The sequence below is a fragment of the Arachis ipaensis genome, chromosome B7 (genome assembly GCF_059453495.1).
Source record: "Arachis ipaensis isolate K30076 ecotype BB chromosome B7, ASM5945349v1, whole genome shotgun sequence".
NCBI classification, from domain to species: Eukaryota; Viridiplantae; Streptophyta; class Magnoliopsida; order Fabales; family Fabaceae; genus Arachis; species Arachis ipaensis.
In genome coordinates, this window is record NC_142442.1 from 119,690,616 (window position 1) to 119,712,538 (window position 21,923).

General features: G+C 38.3%; 1 non-coding gene across 1 annotated transcript; it reads right to left on the reverse strand.

Moving 5' to 3' along the window:
* Positions 1 to 17,990: 17,990 nt before the first annotated feature.
* LOC148553905 (small nucleolar RNA R71) lies at positions 17,991 to 18,098 on the reverse strand. The gene has a single exon (XR_015893318.1). It is a non-coding gene; the product is annotated as a small nucleolar RNA R71 (small nucleolar RNA).
* Between the last annotated feature and the right edge of the window lie 3,825 nt (positions 18,099 to 21,923).

A 21,923-nucleotide genomic window follows, 5' to 3' on the forward strand; every position in this document is an offset into this window, starting at 1 on the left:
ATGTAACGCCATCATGAAATCATATACTTGGACTAACATCAAAACAAAATAAGTAAAATGCTCATCCTAATCCCTAATCTAACATAATTGCAGATCACACATAGACAAAAAATTTACTTTCCAGCATCTATAAGAATGTTGTGAGTTCCTGAGGAGCCCGGGTGACGAACGAGGATGCTCGTGTTAAGTCTCCTATTCTTATTGCCCGGCTGAGCAGCCTTTGAACTTATCTACAACAATCATGAAATATATAAATCTTAACAAAATCCTAAATATTCACTTCCATTGCAGCAAATTTTTAATTATTTTTTCCAAAAAGCTTTTTTGTTTCTTCAATGTACCGAACATTTTTCAGAGGATTAGTCAAGCAGTGATGAGCGGATAATTTATACGCTTTTTGGCACTGTTTTTAGTATGTTTTTAGTATACTTTAGTTAGTTTTTATTTAAAATTCACTTTTCTGGATTTTACTATGAGTTTGTGTGTTTTTCTGTGATTTCAGGTATTTTCTGGCTGAAATTGAGGGACCTGAGCAAAAATCTGATTCAGAGGCTGAAAAAGGACTGCAGATGCTGTTGGATTCTGACCTCCCTGCACTCGAAGTGGATTTCCTAGAGCTACAGAAGTCCAATTGGCATGATCTCAATTGCATTGGAAAGTAGACATCTTGGGCTTTCCAGAAATATATAATAGTTCATACTTTGTCCAAGATTTGATGGCCCAAACTGGCGTTCCAAGTCAGCTTAAAGATTCTGGTGTTTAACGCCAGAATTGGCATAAAAGCTGGAGTTAAACGCCCAAACTGGCACAAAAGCTGGCGTTTAACTCCAAGAAAAGTCTCTAAACATGAAAGCTTCAATGCTCAGCCCAAGCACATACCAAGTGGGCCCCGGAAGTAGATTTTTACACTAAACACCCTAGCTTACTCATTTTCTGTAACCCTAGGTCACTAGTTTACTATAAAAACTACTTTTAGTGATTCATCTTGTACCTCAGGACATTCTACACATTTCATATTGTATCTTCTACGGCATGAGTCTCTAAACCCCATTGTTGGGGGTGAGGAGCTCTGCTGTTCTTCATGAATTAATGCAATTACTACTGTTTTTCATTCTATCACACTTGCTTCTATTCTAAGATATTCATTCGCACTTCAACCTGATGAATGTGATGATCCGTGACACTCATCATCATTCTCACCTATGAACGCGTGCCTGACAACCACCTCCGTTCTACCTTAGATTGAATGCATATCTCTTAGCCTCATGATTCAGATCAGAGTCTTCGTGGTATAATCTAGAATTATTGGCGGCCATTCCTGAGGTCCGGAACGTCTAAACCTTGTCTGTGGTATTCTAAGTAGGATCTGGGAAGGGATGACTGTGACGAGTTTCAAATTCGCGAGTGTTGGGCGTAGTGACAGACGCAAAAGGATCAATGGATCCTATTCCGACATGATCGAGAACCGACAGATGATTAGCCGTGCGGTGACAGCGCATTTGGAACATTTTCACTGAGAGGACAAGAAGTAGCCATTGACAACGGTGATGCCCAACTTAAAGCTTGCCTTGGAAGGAGCCTTGCATGCATGAAGAAGAAGATAGTAGGAAAGCAGAGATTCAGAAGACAAAGCATCTCCAAAGCCTCAACCTATTCTCCATTACTGCATAACAAGTATTTATTTCATGTTCTTCTACCTTTTACAATTAAATCTGAGAATTATTGATATCCTGACTAAGAGTTACAAGATAACCATAGCTTGCTTCAAGCCGACAATCTCCGTGGGATTGACCCTTACTCACGTAAGGTATTACTTGGACGACCCAGTGCACTTGCTGTTTAGTTGTGCGGAAACGCAAAAGTGTGATTGTGATTTCGTGCACCAAGTTTTTGGCGTCGTTGCCGGGGATTGTTCGAGTTTGGACAACTGACGGTTTATCTTGTTGCTTAGATTAGGAATAATTTATTTTTGTTGGTTTAGAGTCTTTATTTGAGTTTAGTTTCATATTTTAAGTTTGGTGTCAATTGCATGCTTTTATTTTCTTTCAATTTTTCATATTTGCATGTTCCTAGTTCTTTCTTGATCTTTAAAAGTTCTAAGTTTGGTGTCTTCTTTGTGTTTTTCTTTTAATTTTCGAAAATTTGGGTTTGATTTTCTAAAAATTTTAAGTTTGGTGTCCCTTGTGCTTTTACTTACCTAAAAATTTTTTAAAAATTTGTTCTTGGTGTTCATCTTGATCTTCAAAGTGTTCTTGGTGTTCATCTTGACATTCAAAGTTTTCTTGTTTGTTCTCTTTGTTTTGATCTAAAATTTCTAAGTTTAGTGTCATTCTGTTGTTTTTCTCTTTCCTCATTAAAATTCAAAAATCAAAAAAAATATTTTTTCCTTATTTTACTCATAATTTTCAAAATTTTGCATTAATTTAGTCAAAGATTTTCAAAATCATATCTTTTTTTTAGTCAAATCAAAATTCTAATTTCAAAAATTGATCTTTTCAAATCTTTTCCAAAAATAAAATCTTTTTAATTTCTTCAATCATATCTTCTCAATCATATCTGTTTTCAAAATAATTTTCAATCATATCTTTTTGATTGCTAATTCCAAAATCTTTTTAATTAATTAATTAATTTAGTTTTCAATTTGTTTTTATTCCATTTTCTTCTAATTTTCGAAAATCATTTCCAGAATTTTTCAAATCTTTTTAATTAATTAGCCATTTTAGCACTTGAATTACTTATTTATCTTTTTACTTTTTCTCTTAATTTTTGAAACTTTTATTTTATTTTTCATTTATTTTGTTTTATTTTTTCGGTTACTTTTAATTAAATAAAAAAATTCATATCAATTCCCTTTTCTCCATCATGGACATAAGTGGAAGTGAACAGTCCAGAAAGACTCTGGCGTCATATGCTAACCCCATTACAGCTGCATATGGGAGTAGCATCTGTATAGCTCCCATTAAAGCAAGCAGTTTTGAGCTAAATCTTCAGCTCATTATCATGGTGCAGCAAAATTGCCAGTATTCCGGTCTTTCACAGGAAGAACCTACTGAGTTTCTGGCACAGTTCTTACAAATTGCTGACACAGTACGTAATAAAGAAGTGGATCAGGATGTCTACAGATTATTACTGTTTCCATTTGCTGTAAAAGATCAAGCTAAGAGGTGGTTAAATAACCAACCCACAGCAAGCATAAAAATATGGAGACAGTTATCAGACAAATTTCTGAATCAATTTTACCCTCCAAAAAGGATGACACAGCTAAGGCTGGACATCCAAGGCTTTAGACAAGAGGATAATGAATCCCTTTATAATGCCTGGGAGAGGTACAGAGGGATGCTGAGAAAATGTCCCTCTAAAATATTTTCAGAGTGGGTACAGTTAGACATCTTCTACTATGGGCTTACAGAAAAAGCTCAGATGTCTCTAGACTACTCAGCTGATGGATCTATACACATGAGGAAGACGATTGAAGAAGCTCAAGAACTCATAGATACGGTTGCTAGAAATCAGCATCTGTACTCAAGCAGTGAATCCTCTATAAAAGAAGAGGCTAGGGCAGTAACTACTGATCCTAATCCTCAAGAACAGATTGTTGAACTTAATCAGCAATTACTCCTTGTGACAAAAAAATTAGCAGAATTTAAAGAGATGCTCTAAGACACTAAAAATGCTAACAAGAATATGGAAGCACAATTGAATCAGACAAGACAGCAGCTATCTAAACAGATAACAGAAGAATGCCAAGCTGTCCAATTAAGGAGCGGGAAGACATTGAATAAATCAGCTCAAAGTAGCAGAAAGCCAAGAAAGGAACAACTGACAGAAGATGACCAAACCACTACCCAAAATCCCTCTAAGGACAGCAAGAGCCCAGAGAGGAATAATTCTGGCATTCAAACGCCAGAAAAGGGTGAAAGATTGGCGTTCAACGCCCAGTGGATGCTCACTTCTGGCGTTCAAACGCAAGAAAAGGGAGAAAAGTTGGCGTTAAATGCCCATTCTCTGCCTAGTTCTGGCGTTCAAACGCCAGAAAAGGGTGGGAAGCTGGCGTTAAACGCCCATCCAGCACCCAATCATGGCGTTCAAATGCCAATGAGAGATCAGACACCTGCAAGTGCTGATAGTAACCCCTCTAAGAAGGCTTCTCCAACCACCTCTACAAGGAATAAACCTGCAGCAACTAAGGTTTAAGAATATAAAGCCAAGATGCCTTATCCTCAGAAACTCCGCCAAGCGGAACAGGATAAACAATTTTCCCGCTTTGCAGACTATCTCAGGACTCTTGAGATAAAGATCCCATTTGCAGAGGCACTTGAGCAAATACCCTCTTATGCTAAGTTCATGAAAGAGATCTTAAGTCATAAGAAGGATTGGAGAGAAACTGAAAAAGTGTTTCTCACTGAAGAATGCAGTACAGTCATTCTGAAAAGCTTACCAGAGAAGCTTCAAGATCCAAGGAGCTTTATGATACCATGCACATTAGAGGGTGCTTGTACCAAGACAGCTCTATGTGACCTTGGAGCAAGTATCAACCTAATACCTGCATCCACTATCAGAAAGCTTGGGTTGACTGAAGAAGTCAAACCAACCCGGATATGTCTTCAACTTGCTGATGGCTCCTTTAAATATCCATCAGGCATCATTGAGGACATGATTGTCAAGGTTCGGCCATTTGCCTTTCCCACTGACTTTGTAGTGCTGGAAATGGAGGAGCACAAGAGTGAAACTCTCATTCTAGGAAGACCTTTCCTAGCAACTGGACGAACTCTTATTGATGTACAAAAAGAGGAAGTGACCCTGAGAGTCAATAAGGATGAGTTCAAGTTAAATGCTGTCAAAGCTATGCAGCATCCAGACACATCAAATGACTGCATGAGCACTGATATTATTGACTCTTTGGTGGAAGAGATCAATATGACTGAGAGTTTTGAATAAGAGCTAGAGGACATCTTTAAAGATGTTCAGCCTGATTTGGAGGAACCAGAGGAAATAAAAGAACCTCTAAAAATCCCTCAGGAAGAGGAGAAACCTCCTAAACCAGAGCTCAAACCACTACCACCATCCCTAAAATATGCATTTCTGGGAGAGGGTGACACTTTTCCAGTGATCATAAGCTCTGCTTTAAATCCACAGGAAGAGAAAGCACTAATTCAAGCACAAGACAGCTCTTGGGTGGTCCATAAGTGACCTTAAGGGCATTATCCCAGCAAGATGCATGCACAAGATCCTATTGGAGGATGATGCTAAGATAGTGGTTCAACCACAGAGGTGGCTAAATCCAACCATGAAGGAAGTGGTGCAGAAAGAGGTCACTAAGTTACTAGAGGCTGAGATTATTTATCCTATTTCTGATAGCCCCTGGGTGAGCCCTGTCCATGTTGTCCCTAAGAAGGGAGGAATGACAGTGGTTCATAATGAAAAGAATGAACTGGTTCCTACAAGAACAGTTACAGGGTGGCGTATGTGTATTGACTATAGAAGGTTCAATACAGCCACCAAAAAGGATCATTTTCCTTTACCATTCATAGACCAGATGCTAGAGAGACTAGCAGGTCATGAATACTACTGCTTTTTGGATGGCTATTCAGGATACAACCAAATTGCAGTAGATCCTCAAGACCAAGAGAAAACAGTATTCACATGTCCTTCTGGAGTATTTGCCTACAGAAGGATTCCCTTTGGTCTATGCAATGCACTTGCAACCTTTCAGAGGTGTATGCTTTCTATCTTCTCTGATATGGTAGAAAATTTTCTGGAAGTCTTCATTGATGACTTTTCAGTATTTGGAGACTCATTCAGCTCTTGTCTTGACCATTTAGCACTTGTTCTAAAAAGATGCCAAGAGACCAACCTAGTTTTAAACTGGGAAAAATGTCACTTCATGGTGACTGAATGAATTGTCCTTGGGCATAAAATTTCAAACAAGGGAATAGAGGTGGATCAAGCTAAAGTGGAAATAATTGAAAAATTACCACCACCTGCCAATGTAAAGGCAATCAGAAACTTTCTGGGACATGCAGGATTCTACAGGAGGTTTATAAAGGATTTTTCAAAAATTGCAAAACCTCTGAGCAATCTGCTAGCTGCTGACACGCCATTTGTATTTGACACAGAGTGTCTGCAAGCGTTTGAAACCCTGAAAGCTAAGCTGGTCACAGCACCAGTCATCTCTGCACCAGACTGGACATTACCATTCGAACTAATGTGTGTTGCCAGTGACCATGCCATTGGTGCAGTGTTGGGACAGAGGCATAACAAGCTTTTGCATGTCATTTACTATGTTAGCCGTGTTTTAAATGATACACAACAAGCTTTTGCATGTCATTTACTATGCTAGCCGTGTTTTAAATGATACACAGAAGAATTACACAACCACAGAAAAAGAGTTACTTGTAGTGGTTTATGCCATTGACAAGTTTAGATCCTATTTAGTAGGTTCAAAAGTGATTGTGTATACTGACCATGCTGCTCTTAAATACCTACTCACAAAGCAGGATTCAAAATCCAGGCGCATAAGATGGTTGTTGCTTCTGCAAGAGTTTGATATAAAAATAAGAGACAGAAAAGGGACAGAGAACCAGGTAGCTGATCACCTGTCCCGGATAGAACCAGTAGCAGGGGCGTTCCTCCCTCCTACTGAGATCTCTGAAACCTTTCCGGATGAGCAACTCTTCGCCATTCAGGAAGCACCATGGTTTGTAGACAGGAAAGGGAAGAAGCATGAAAGGCTTCTCTCAATACAGATTCAAATAAAACCCCCACAACCAAACTCTAAGTTTGGTGTTAAGAGGGCATCATCATGCTTTGAGTATCTGTGAGGCTCCATGAGAGCCCACTGTCAAGCTACTGACATTAAAGAAGCGCTTGTTGGGAGGCAACCCAATTTTACTTATCTATGTTAAATTTCTATTTTCCATTGTTATTTTATGATTTCTGTAGGTTGATGATCATGTGAAGTCACAAAAACAATTGAAAACGCAAAAACAAACTGAAAAATAGAATGAAAAATAGCACACTCTGGAGGAGAAGCCTACTGGCGTTTAAACGCCAGTGAGGGCAGCAGAATGGGCGTTAAACGCCCAGTCTGGCACCATTCTGGGCGTTTAACGCCAGAAATGGGCACCAGACTAGCGTTTAACGTCAGAAAAGGGCAAGAAGCTAGCGTTAAACGCCAGAAATGGGCAGCAACCTGGCGTTTAACGCCAGGATTGGCTACAAAGGGCGTTTTGCAAGCCTAATTGGTGCAGGGATGAGAAATTCTTAACACCTCATGATTTGTGAACCCCACAGAATCCCCACCAACCTCAACTTACTCTCTCTGTTCTTCACACCTTTTCATAATACTCTTCCCCATATACCCTTCACCAATCACCTCAATACCTCTCCCCCAAAAACCCCTCACCCATCAAATCCTACCCTCTTCTCCATAAAACCTTCACCAATCCACATCCATCCATCACAAACCCACCCATACATGACTGAACCTTACCCTCTCCCCACTTCTATATAAACCCATCTTCACCCCTTCATTTTCACACATTTTTTGCTCGAGGACGAGCAAACCTTCTAAGTTTGGTGTGGTAAAAGCATTGCTTTTCATTTTTCCATAACCATTTATGGAACCTAAGGCCGGAGAAACCTCTAGGAAGAGGAAAGAGAAGGCAGTGGCTTCCAACTCTGAGTCATGAGAGATGGAGAGATTCATCTCAAAAGCCCATCACTAGAAAGAGGATGGAGCAAACAAGAGAGCCCACTCATGGACCTCAACAAAAGCAAGCCATTATCATCTATGAAATTAGAGAAGACCAAAGAGTTATGAGAGAGGAGCAATAAAGGCAAGGAAGATATATTGAGGAGCTCAAGCACTCCATAATATCTTCAAGAGGAAGAACAAGTCGCCATCACTAAGGTAGACCCGTTCTTTAATGTCCTTGTCTTTATTTTCTGTTTTTCGAATTTTTATGCTTTATGTTTATTTATGTTTGTATCTTATTACATGATCACTAGTGTCTAAGTGTCTATGCCTTAAAGCTATGAAAATGAATCCATCATCTTTCTTAAATAAAAAGTGTTTTTAATTGCAAAAGAAAAAGAAGTACATGAATTTCGAATTTTAAAACAGTTTAATTATTTTGATGTGGTGGCAATAGTTTTTGTTTTCTGAATGAATGCTTGAACAGTGCATATTTTTGAATTTGTTGTTTATGAATGTTAAAATTATTGGCTCTTGAAAGAATGATGAAAAAGGAGAAATGTTATTTGATAATCTGAAAAATCATAAAATTGGTTCTTGAAGCAAGAAAAAGCAGTGAAGAGCTTGCAGAAAAAAGAAAAAAAAAAGAGAAGAGGCGAAAAAAAAGAGAAAAAAAAGAAAAAGAAAAAAGGCAAGCAGAAAAAGCCAATAGCCCTTTAAACTAAAAGGCAAGGGTGAAATAAAAAAAGGATCCAAGGCTTTGAGCATCAGTGGATAGGAGGGCCCACAAGAATAAAATCCTGGCCTAAGCGGCTAAACCAAGCTGTCCCTAACCATGTGCTTGTGGCATGAAGGTGTCAAGTGAAAACTTGAGACTGAGCGGTTAAAGTCGTAGTCCAAAGAAAAAAAGAGTGTGCTTAAGAGCTCTGGACACCTCTAATTGGGGACTCTAGCAAAGCTGAGTCACAATCTAAAAAGGTTCACCCAGTTATGTGTCTGTGGCATTTATGTATCCGGTGGTAATACTGGAAAACAAAGTGCTTAGGGTCACGGCCAAGACACATAAAGTAGCTGTGTTCAAGAATCAACATACTGAACTAGGAGAATCAATAACACTATCTGAATTCTGAGTTCCTATAGATGCCAATCATTCTGAACCTCAAGGGATAAAGTGAGATGCCAAAACTGTTCGGAGGCAAAAAGCTAAAAGCCCCGCTCATCTAATTAAGACTGATCTTCATAGATGTTTTTGGAATTCATTGTATATTCTCTTCTTTTTATCCTAATTGATTTTCAGTTGCTTGGAGACAAGCAACAATTTAAGTTTGGTGTTGTGATGAGTGGATAATTTATACGCTTTTTGGCACTGTTTTTAGTATGTTTTTAGTATACTTTGGTTAGTTTTTATTATATTTTTATTAGTTTTTATTTAAAATTCACTTTTCTAGACTTTACTATGAGTTTGTGTGTTTTTCTATGATTTCATGTATTTTTTGGCTGAAATTGAGGGACCTGAGCAAAAATCTGATTCAGAGGCTGAAAAAGGACTGCAGATGCTATTGGATTCTGACCTCTCTGCACTCGAAGTGGATTTTCTTGAGCTACAGAAGCCCAATTGGCGCGCTCTCAATTGCATTGGAAAGTAGACATCCTGGGCTTTCCAGAAATATATAATAGTCCATACTTTGTCCAAGATTTGATGGCCCAAACTGGCGTTCCAAGTCAGCTTAAAGATTCTGGCGTTTAACGCCAGAACTGGCATAAAAGCTGGAGTTAAACGCCCAAACTGGCACAAAAGCTGGCGTTTAACTCCAAGAAAAGTCTCTACACATGAAAACTTCAATGCTCAACCCAAGCACACACCAAGTGGGCCCCGGAAGTAGATTTTTACACTAAACACCCTAGCTTACTCATTTTCTGTAACCCTAGGTCACTAGTTTACTATAAAAACTACTTTTAGTGATTCATCTTGTACCTCATGACATTCTACACGTTTCATATTGTATCTTCTATGGCATGAGTCTCTAAACCCATTGTTGGGGGTGAGGAGCTCTGCTGTTCTTCATGAATTAATGTAATTACTACTGTTTTTCATTCTATCACGCTTGCTTCTATTCTAAGATATTCATTCGCACTTCAACCTGATGAATGTGATGATTCGTGACACTCATCATCATTTTCACATATGAATGCGTGGCTGACAACCACCTCCGTTCTACCTTAGATTGAATGCATATCTCTTAGCCTCATGATTCAGATCAGAGTCTTCGTGGTATAAGCTAGAATTATTGGTGGCCATTCCTGAGATCCGGAATGTCTAAACCTTGTCTGTGGTATTCTGAGTAGGATCTGGGAAGGGATGACTGTGACGAGCTTCAAACTCGTGAGTGTTGGGCGTAGTGACAGACGCAAAAGGATCAATGGATCCTATTCCGACATGATCGAGAACCGACAGATGATTAGCCGTGCGGTGACAGTGCATTTGGAACATTTTCACTGAGAGGACAGGAAGTAGCCATTGACAACGGTGATGCCCAACTTAAAGCTTGCCATGGAAGGAGCCTTGCGTGCATGAAGAAGAAGATAGTAGGAAAGCAGAGATTCAGAAGACAAAGCATCTCCAAAGCCTCAACCTATTCTCCATTACTGCATAACAAGTATTTATTTCATATTCTTCTACCTTTTATAATTAAATCTAAGAATTATTGATATTTTGACTAAGAGTTACAAGATAACCATAGCTTGCTTCAAGCCGACAATCTCCGTGGGATCGACCCTTACTCACGTAAGGTATTACTTGGACGACCTAGTGCACTTGCTGGTTAGTTGTGCGGAATTGCAAAAGTGTGATTGTGATTTCGTGCACCAAGCAGCTAACTTTAGGTATCCCTTCACTAGTTCCAGTCCCCATGAATATAATCTCTTCCTGATCACCAGGTAATTCAACCCCAATATCTCCATTTTCTGAAGCAGCAGCAGCAAATAGAATAAAGGCAAAAAATCAACACAAATTTCACCTAATTCCATATTAAATTAAGAATTCGAACAATCCAAAAGCATAGTTCTAGCTTTAATTAAATAATATCAGAGTACAATCATGCAATCAAATTATGATAATAAATAAATAAATAATTAAATAAATAAATAAGTGGAACAAAATTGGAGAGTAGTTAGTTACTTGGTTAGATAGTTACTGGATTGGAGGCGAGAATGAATGGGAAGGAGAAGAGAAACGAAAAAGACAGAGCGCCAACGGGAAGAAAAGGAAGTGCGATGAGGAAAGGGAATGGAGGTGAAGGAAGGTGGGAAAAGCGGAATGGAGGGAGCAACCACCATTGCTAAGTAGATCAATCGGCTTCGTTGGATGCGCACACTGAATACTGAAGGAGAAGGAAGTTGCGATGGTTGCTGCGCAACGGAGGGGAAGGAAGATGCGACAGTGGCTTCCAAGTTCGCAATTGCGTCGGCGGCGGTAGCAGGCGGTGGCTAGACGGAAGTGACGGAGGAGCAGGAGCTCGATGAGAGGAGCTCGGACTGGCTGAGTTTGAGAGAGGTAGGAGCGCATTTTGATTAGGGGATAGGGGCTTAGGGCTGGGGCTGGTAAGGGTTACCTCCCGTGCCCTAATGTGCTACAAAACGACGCGTCTAAGCTTAACTAAAAAAATTGGCCAGGTCACGGTTCGGTTTGATCGACCAGTTCCTGGTCGGTTTGACGGTTCAAGAGCGGTTTCTGAATTTCCCGATTTTAGCATTTGACTGATTCGCTTTTCTCTTTGGTTCGCAGTTTGATCGGTTCAACTGGTCGGTTCAAACCAATTTTCAGAACCTTGGTTTCAGGTTTTGTAGACAATAGGAAGTTTTTTCTTAGATTTTCTTGCCTTGGTCTGTATCAAAATAATGAGTTACAAACAGTAATCAACACAGCTACCTTTAAGAAATGTTCTTACAGGTTAAACTCACCACAACATCTGAGATTGTCCAACCATATGTTGTGTTATCATTGACTTGAGTGTTGTTGCCACCTTCTTGGGCCTACTCAGTAGGAAAAGAAATGTACAATTAAACCATCATACAAACATAATAAGGACATATATTTCTAAACAGTACCTGATTAGTGTTTGTTGCTTGAGTGGTGGATGAGTTTTGGTTTGTTGTGCTCTTTTGTGCTCTTCTCTCCTTTTTTATCATTGGCTTCCAGTTAAGGTCTTGGGGTACATTTGTGCATGTTTTATAGTAATGACCTTTCTGTCCACATTTGGAGCAAGTAACAATAAATATTTTCTTCACCTTCATTGTGCTCAACTCTTTCTCAACTGGGTCAGCTCTTCTCTTAAGCTTTGACCTGTGAGCAGCTCTATTGATTGTGGAAGGCATAGGCCTTGGAGCTTCAGTAGGTGTCCAGTACTCTTTATTATTGACAGGTTTAATGCAGTTTACATATGTTGCCCTAATGGCATCCATGATTAGCTATTTATGGACAAAGTCCTCAGCTTTAAGGCCTATTTTAGCCATTGCAGCAACTGCATGTCTACAAGGCATGTCTGTACATAATATGAAATAGGAAGAAATATTATTCAAAATCTCACAATGGACGTACAGAAAATATTTTGGCAAATTTTATTATCAAATAGATTGAAAACATTACTGAAAAATAAGATAAATGTGCTTTAGAAACTCTTACCATTCAGTTGCCAAACATTGCATATGCATGTCCTCTCCTATAAATTAACAGCCACCTTATGATTTTGGCAATATAATGAACCTCAAACAGAATTTTTTATGAATCACCAGCCCAAATAGCTCTCCATCTATGGCTTTTAGACTTGATAAAATCATTTAATCTTTTATGTTATACTGGAGCAAGGGGTCTAATGTGAGACTCTAACTTCTTTTTATGCATTACCATTTTTCTCATTATGTAGCACCATAATTCTTCACATATAGTTAGAATTGGCTTTTTCCTATATTACACTATTTTAGCATTCCACACTTCACACATGTTATTAGTTATATTGTCCACCTTAGATCCAAGACTAAAATGTACCTTATACCAAATAACTGGCTCAAATTTCTGGAGATATTCCCATGTTGGAGTGCATACTTGCTTCAACTTTTCCATTACAGCATTCAGTTCATTGTGAGTGGTACATTTTGCATACTCCCACACTAGTTGTTTTGTCTGTTCATCTTTAAAGCGTTTAATAAAATTTTTCTACATGTGTAAAATACAGTTTCTGTGATGACCTCTCAGATATACATCCTTCAAAGCTAATGCCAATCCCTAAAACACATTTAACACAAGAGTAAGTAATTTACTAATTAATTATCACCCACTAAATTACTTTAGACTCTGATGTATTTGAAAAGAAATGCAAAATGTCAACTAACTACGCAACTTATCTAATGTATTTGAGAAAATAAAATAAATGCATCAATCAAACTTAGCAGAACCCACAAAATATGAAGCACTAAAAACTGCATAAGTAAAACTAGGCTTACTACTTGATATAAATTAAAATGCATCAAAGCAAAAAGTAATTAAAAATGAAAGGGCTGTAACACCCTACCACACAGAGCTTTACGCCTAGGACGTAAATCATGGGTGGAGAGGCACTACGACCTCTAAAATTAAATACATACATAGATATAGTAGAAAGAAGTTATAACTAGGAGTCTTGAAAAAGAAGTTAAGCAAAATTGAAACAGAAATCGCGTCGCTCACGAAGGATAAGTATAGACGGATAAGCAAGATTGAAAGGAAGGCTAAAAGACCATATATATATATATATATAACCTAAAATATCCCAGACTCATAAAACTGACAACCTGTTTCTTCAAGTCAACCTCTAAGAGGGACAAGCATAAAATACAAGATGGAGAATCTATATACATATATAAACATAAATAAAATGCAACCCTAAGTCCCCAGAGTTCTTCGCTTAAGAGAGTCTCCAGAATGCTTAGTGAGGTACCTCCTACTCTGCATCTGAAAAGCAACAATATGTATGGAATGAGAATCGGAGGTTCTCAGCATCCCTAAAGGTGTCCACATAGTTAATACAAAAGGTCCAGAGAAAGCCAGAGGCAATCCTAGAACTCCGTCACTTAGATATAAACTTAAAGGAATAAATTAAACCATAAATTTTGTAAAATTCTCTAAAGTATCCAAGTCTCAATCTAACTCTAATTTTACATTCTGATGAGCGGATAATTTATACGCTTTTTGGCATTGTTTTTACATAGTTTATAGTATGTTTTAGTTACTTTTTATTATATTTTTATTAGTTTTTATGCAAAAATAACATTTCTGGACTTTACTACGAGTTTGTGTATTTTTCTGTAATTTCAGATATTTTCTGGCTGAAATTGAGGGACCTGAGCAAAAGTCTGATTCAGAGGCTGAGAAAAGACTACAGATGCTGTTGGATTCTGACCCTCCTGCACTCGAAGTGGATTTTCTAGAGCTACAGAAGCCCAATTGGCGCTCTCTCAATTTCGTTAAAAAGTAGACATCTTGGACTTTCCCTCAATATATAATAGTCCATATTTTGCCCGAGATTTGATAGCCCAAGCTGGCGTTCAAACGCCAGCCAGAGACCCTTTTCTGGCGTAAAACGCCAGGAGTGGCACCAGAACTGGAGTTAAACGCCCAAACTGGCATCCAAGCTGGCGTTTAACTCTAGAAAAGGCCTATTCACATGTAAAGCTCAATGCTCAGCCCAAGCACACACCAAGTGAGCCCTAGAAGTGGATTTCTGCACTATCTGCACTTAGTTACTTATTTTCTGTAATCCTTAATAACTAGTTTAGTATAAATAGCACTTTTTACTATTGTATTCGGATCCATCTATCACTTGGAGACCTGATCTTTTGACTTTTATGTTACATTTGGGAGGCTGGCCATTCGGCCATGCCTAGACCTTTTTCTCTTATGTATTTTCTACGGTGAAGTTTCTACATCTCATAGATTAAGGTGCAGAGCTCTGTTGTTTTTCATGAATTAATGCAAGTACTATTGTTTCTCTTTCAATTCACACTTACTTCTTCTCCAAGATATACTCTCGTACTTAATTCAGTTAAGTCAGAATGAAGGGGTGACCCGTGACAATCACCCACTATCTTCGTTACTCGCTTAGCCAAGATCCGCGTGCCTGACAACCACAAGCGATCTACATGATGTTCAACGTAGTCATTGGACGACAGCCGGAGTATAATCTCTTAGGTCTCTAATCCACGGACCAAGTCCGTGAGATTAGAACCTTCGTGGTAGAGGCTAGAACCAATTGGCAGCATTCTTGAGATCCGGAAAGTCTAAACCTTGTCTGTGGTATTTCGAGTAGGATCTGAAAAGGGATGACTATGACGAGCTTCAAACTCGTGAATGTTGGGCGCAGTGATAGTGTGCAAAAGGATAGAGAGATCCTATTCTGACACAAGTGAGAAGCGACAGATGATTAACCGTGCGGTAGCTGTACCTGGTATTTTTCATCCGAGACGAGAAATCCGACAGTTGATTAGCCGTGCAGAAACCGTACTTGGACCATTTTCACTGAGAGGATCATACAGCTTGCCATGGAAGGGAGCACGCATGATTAGATGAAGACAATAGGAAAGCAGAGGTTCAGAAGCAACAAACCATCTCCAAATGCTTATCTGAAATTCCCACCAATGAATTACATAAGTATCTTATTTTATTTTATGTTTTATTTATCTTTTAATTATCAAAACCTCATAACCATTTGAATCCGCCTGACTAAGATTTACAGGATGACCATAGCTTGCTTCAAGCTGACAATCTCTGTGGGATCGACCCTTACTCGCGTAAGGTTTTATTACTTGGACGACCCAGTGCACTTGCTGGTTAGTTGTACCAGAGTTGTGAAAAGTGTGATCACAATTCTGTGCACCAAGTTTTTGCCACCGTTGCCGGGGATTGTTCGAGTTTGGACAACTGACGGTTCATCTTGTTGCTTAGATTGGGTAATTTTATTTTATGTTTAAGCTTTTTATTTTTATTTTCGAAAAAAAAATGTTCTTCAGAGTTTTTAAGAATGAATTCTAGAGTTTCATGAGATATGTTGAAGCCTGGCTGGCTGTTAAGCCATGTCTAATCTTTTGGATTGAGGTTTTCACTTTCCATTGTAGAAAGGACATGTCTGTATTTGTTATGCTAAAGCTTGGCTGGCCATTTGACCATGTCTAATTCTTTTGGATCGAAGCTTTAGAATAACATTGCATGAATCCTGGAATTCTTATTAAAAATTTTGAATTTCTTATTTCTCTTTTTCCAAAATAATTTTTCGAAAAGTATACAAAAAAATTAATAAAATCATAAAACCAAAAAAAAAAGTTTGTGTTTTTTGTTTGAGTCTAGTGTTAAATTTTAAGTTTGGTGTCAAATGCATGTTTTTAATTTTTCTTAGATTTTCAAAAATTCATGCATTGTGTTCTTCTTTGATCTTCAAGTTGTTCTTGATGACTTTCCTTATTTGATCTTTAAATTTTCTTGTTTTGTACTTTTTGTTGTTTTTCCTATGCATTTTCGAATTCATAGTGTCTAAACATTAAAAATTTATAAGTTTGGTGTCTTGCATGTGTTTCTTCTCTTAAAAATTTTCAAAAATATGTTCTTGATGTTCATCATGATCTTCAAAGTGTTCTTGGTGTTCATCTTGACATTCAAAGTGCTCTTGCATGCATTATTTGTTTTGATCTTAAATTTTTATGTTTTGTTTCATTTTGTTGTTTTTCTCTCTCCTTAAAAAAATTTCAAAAGTAAAAAAAAAATCTTTTCCTTATTCTTCTCATAATTTTTGAAATTTTGAGTTGACTTAGTCAAAAATTTTTAAAATTTAGTTGTTTCTTGTTAGTCAAGTCAAAATTTCAATTTAAAAACTTTATCTTTTCAAATCTTTTTCAAAATCAATTCTTTTTTATTTTTTTTTATGATTTTTGAATTTCATTCTTAAAATTTTTCAAAATCTTTTTCTTATTTTTATTTCATATTTTCGAAAACTTTACTAACAATTAATGTTTTGATCCAAAAAATTTCAAGTTTGTTACTTTCTTGTTAAGAAAGGTTCAATCTCTAAATTCTAGAATCATATCTTTTAGTTTCTTGATAGTCAAGTCATCAACTTTAATTTTAAAAAAATCAAATCTTTTTAAATCTCTTTTTCAAATCTTTTTCAAAATAAATTTCAATCATATCTTTTTCAAAATTTAAAAATCTTTTTCTAACTTCTTATCTTTTCAAAAATTTGACTTTCAAACCTTTTCAACTAATTACTTGATTTGTTTGTTTTAATTTTAAAAAAAAGTTTACTATTTCTTATCTTTTTCAAAATTACCTAACTACTTTTCTCTCTCATTAATTTTGAAAACTAAATAATAAATTTTTCAAAAATCTTTTTAATTAATTAATTTACTTAGTTTTCAATTTGCTTTTATTTCTTTTCTTAAATTTTGAATTCTAACTTATAATTAAAATAAAAAACAAAAACATTTTTCTTTTCTTTTAATTAATATTCGAATACTCTCTCTCTCATCTCTTTCTATTTATTTTATTTATTTACTAACACTTCTCTTCTACTCATCTAATAATTCAAACCCCCTCTCTCTCTCTCTGTGTTCAAATTTCTTCTTTTTCTTCCTTCTTCATTCTATTCTTCTATTCTTAAACTCACATAAAGGAATCTCTATACTGTGACATAGAGGATTCCACTATTCTCTTTGTTCTCTTCTTTTTCATATGAGCAGGAACAAGGATAAGGACATTCTTGTTGAAGCTGATCCTGAACTTGAAAGGACTCTGAAGAGGAAGCTAAGAGAAGCTAAAGCACAACACTCTGGAGAGGACCTTACAGAAAATTTTGAAAAAGAAGCAGACATGGCAGCCGAACCCAACAACAATGGTGGATATGCAAGGAAGGTGCTTGGTGACTTTACTACACCAACTTTCGACTTCTATGGAAGAAGCATCTCAATTTCTGCAATTGGAGCAAACAACTTTGAGCTTAAGCCTCAATTAGTTTCTCTAATGCAGCAGAATTGTAAGTTTCATGGACTTCCATTGGAAGATCCTCATCAGTTCCTAGCTGAATTCTTGCAAATCTGTAACACTGTTAAGACCAATGGGGTTAATCCCGAGGTCTACAGACTTCTACTTTTCTCCTTTGCTGTAAGAGACAGAGCTAGGATATGGTTGGACTCACAACCTAAAGAAAGCCTGAACTCTTGGGAAAAGTTGGTCAATACTTCCTTGGCCAAATTCTTTCCACCTCAAAAGTTGAGCAAACTTAGAGTAGAAGTCCAAACCTTCAGACAGAAGGAAGGTGAATCCCTCTATGAAGCTTGGGAAAGATACAAGCAATTAATCAGAATGTGTCCTTCTGACATGCTTTCAGAATGGAGCATCTTATGTATATTCTATGATGGTCTGTTTGAATTGTCCAAGATGTCATTGGACCACTCTGCTGGTGGATCTCTTCACCTGAAGAAAATACCTGCAGAAGCCCAGGAACTCATTGAAATGGTTATAAATAACCAGTTCATGTATACTTCTGAAAGAAATCCTGTGAATAATGGGATGACTCAGAAGAAAGGAGTTCTTGAGATTGATACTCTGAATGTCATATTGGCTCAGAATAAAATATTGACTTAGCAAGTCAATATGATTTCTCAGAATCTGACTGGAATGCAAGCTGTATCTGGCAGTACTAAAGAAGCTTCCTCTGAAGGAGAAGCTTATGACCCTGAGAATCTTGGAATGGAAAAAGTGAATTACATGGGAGAATCTCATGGAAACACTTACAATCCTTCATGGAGAAATCATCCAAATTTCTCATGGAAGGATCAACAGAAGCCTCAACAAGGCTTCAATAATAATAATGGTGGGAGAAATAGGTTTGGCAATAGCAAGCCTTTTCCATCATCTTCTCAGCAACAGACAGAGAATTCTAAGTAGAGCCTATATGACTTAGCAACTATAATCTCTGATCTATCTAAGACCACTCTCAGTTTTATGACTGAAACAAGGTCCTCCATCATAAATTTAGAGGCACAATTGAGTCAGCTGAGTAAAAGAGTTACTGAAACTCCTCCTAGTACTCTCCCAAGCAATACAGAAGAGAATCCAAAGAGAGAGTGCAAGGCCATCCATATATCCAAAGTGGCCGAAACTATAGAAGAGGAAGAGGCAGTGATTTCCAGTGAGGAAGACCTCAATGGACGTCCACTGACCACTAAGGAGTTCCCTAATGAGGAACCAAAGGAATCTGAGGCTCATACAGAGACCATAGAGATTTCAGTGAACTTACTGTTGCCATTCATGAGCTCTGATGAGTATTCTTCCTCTGAAGAGGATGAAGATATTGTTGAAGAGCAAGTTGCTCGATATCTAGGAGCAATCATGAAGCTGAAGACCAAGTTTATTTGGTAATGAGACTTGGGAGGATGAACCTCCATTGCTCATCAATGAACTGAATGCCTTGGTTCAGTAGAAATTACCTCAGAAGAAACCGGATCCCGAAAAGTTCTTAATACCTTGTACCATAGGCACCATGACCTTTGAGAAGGCTCTGTGTGACCTGGGGTCAGGAATAAACCTCATGCCACTCTCTGTAATGGAGAAACTAGGGATCTTTGAGGTACAAGCTGCAAGAATCTCACTGGAGATGGCAGACAAATCAATGAAATAGGCTTATGGACTTGTAGAGGATGTCTTAGTGAAGGTTGAAGGCCTGTACATCCCTGCTGACTTCATAATCCTAGACACTGAGAAGGATGACGATGAATCCATTATCCTTGGAAGACCCTTCCTAGCCACAGTAAGGGCTGCGATTGATGTAGACAGAGGAGAGTTAGTCCTTCAATTGAATGAGGACTACCTTGTGTTTAAGGCTCAAGGATCTTCTTCTGTAAACATGGAGAAGAAGCATGAAAAGCTTCATCCAATTCTCTCCATACAGAGTCAAGCAGAGCCCCCACATTTCAACTCTAAGTTTGGTGTTGGGAGGCCACAATCATGCTCTGAGTATCTGTAAAGCTCTGTAAGATCTCACTATCAAGCTATTGACATTAAAGAAGCGCTTATTGGGAGGCAACCCAATCTTATTTATCTATGTTAATTATTTTTTTTCATGTTCCATTGTTATTTTATATTTTTTTAGGTTGATGATCATGTGAAGTCATAAAAACAGCTGCAGAATTAAAGTGGATTCAAAAACAGCATCAAAAATAGCACACCCTGGATGACAGGCTTACTGGCATTTACACGCCACTAAGGATAGCAGAATGGGCGTTTAACGCCCAGTTTGGCAGCATTCTGGGTGTTAAACGCCAGAATTGGCAGACAGACTGGTGTTTAACGCCAGAAAAGGGTGTCTGGTTGGCGTTAAACGCCAGAATTGGCAGACAGACTGGCGTTTAATGCCAGAAAAGGGTGTCTAACTGGCGTTAAACGCCAGAATTGACAGACGGACTGGCGTTTAACGCCAGAAAAGGGTGTCTGGCTGGCGTTAAACGCCAGAAAGGGGCATCAGCCTGGCGTTTAACGCTAGGAAAGGCAGCAGAGCTGGCGTTAAACGCTAGAAATGGCACACAGAGGGCGTTTAAACGCCAGAAATGTACAGGGAGCAGAATTTTTTGACACCTCAGGATCTGTGGGCCCCACAGGATCCCCACCTACCCCAACTCACTCTCTCTCCTCTTCACACCTCTCCATAACACTCTTTCCCAAATACCCTTGACCAATCACATCAATACCTATTCCCCAAATACCATTTACCTATCAAGTCCTACCCTCTTCCCCATATTCTCTTCACCACTTACATCCATCCACTATTCCCCAAAAATCCATCATAAAACCCCACCTATCTCACCATTCAAATTCAAAACATTTCCCTCCCAAACCCAACCCCCTCTTACACGAATTCCCTCTCTCTCTTACCCTATAAATACCCCTCCTTACCACCTTCAATTTCACACATCATAAATACTTAAACCCCCCTTGGCCGAATTCAACACACCCCTCTATCTCTTCCATTTCTTCTTCTTTTACTCCTTTCTTTCTTCTTTTGCTCGAAGACGAGCAAACCTTTTAAGTTTGGTGTGGAAAAAAGCTCTGTTTTTTGTTTTTCCATAACCATTAATGGCACCTAAGGCCGGAGAAACCTCTAGAAAGAGGAAAGGGAAGGCAATTGCTTCCACCTCCGAGTCATGGGAGATGGAGAGATTCATCTCAAAGGTCCATCAAGACCACTTCTATAAAGTTGTGGCCAAGAAAAGGGTGATCCCCGAAGTCCCCTTCATGCTCAAAAAGAGTGAATATCCGGAGATCCGACGTGAGGTTCGGAGAAGAGGTTGAGAAGCTCTCACCAACCCCATCCAATAAGTCAGAATCTTAATGGTTCAAGAGTTCTATGCTAATGCATGGATCACTAAGAACCATGATCAAAGTATGAACCCTAACCCAAAGAATTGGCTCACAATGGTTCGAGGGAAATACTTGGATTTCAGTCTGGAAACTGTGAGATTGGCATTTAACTTGCCAATGATGCAAGGAGATCCTCATCTTTTCACTAGAAGGGTCAACTTTGATCAAAGGTTGGACCAAGTCCTCATGGACATCTGTGTGGAAGGAGCTCAATAGAAGAGAGATTCCAAAGGCAAGCCGATTCAACTGAGAAGGATTGACCTCAAGCCTGTGGCTAGAGAATGGTTAGAGTTAATCCAACGCTCTATCATTCCTACTAGCAACCGGTTTGAAGTTACAGTGGACCGGGCTATCATGATCCCTAGTATCATGAATGGAGAGGAAGTAGAAGTTCATGAGATCATACCTCTAGAACTATACAAGGTGGCGGACAAGCCCTCTACTTTGGCAAGGTTAGCATTCCCTCATCTCATCTGTAACCTATGCAATTCAGCTGGAATTGTCATAGAGGAAGACATCCTCATTGAAGAGGACAAGCCCATTACTAAAAAGAGGATGGAGCAAATAAGAGAGGCCGCTCATGGACCTCAACAAGAGCATGAGGAAATTCCTCATCAAGAAATCCCTGAGATGCCTCAAGGGATACACCTTCCTCCACAAAGTTATTGGGAGCAACTCAATACCTCTTTAGGAGATTTGAGTTCCAACATGGAGCAACTAAGGATGGAGCATCAAGAGCAAGAGGACCAAAGAGCCATGAGGGAGGAGCAACAAAGGCAAGGAAGAGATATT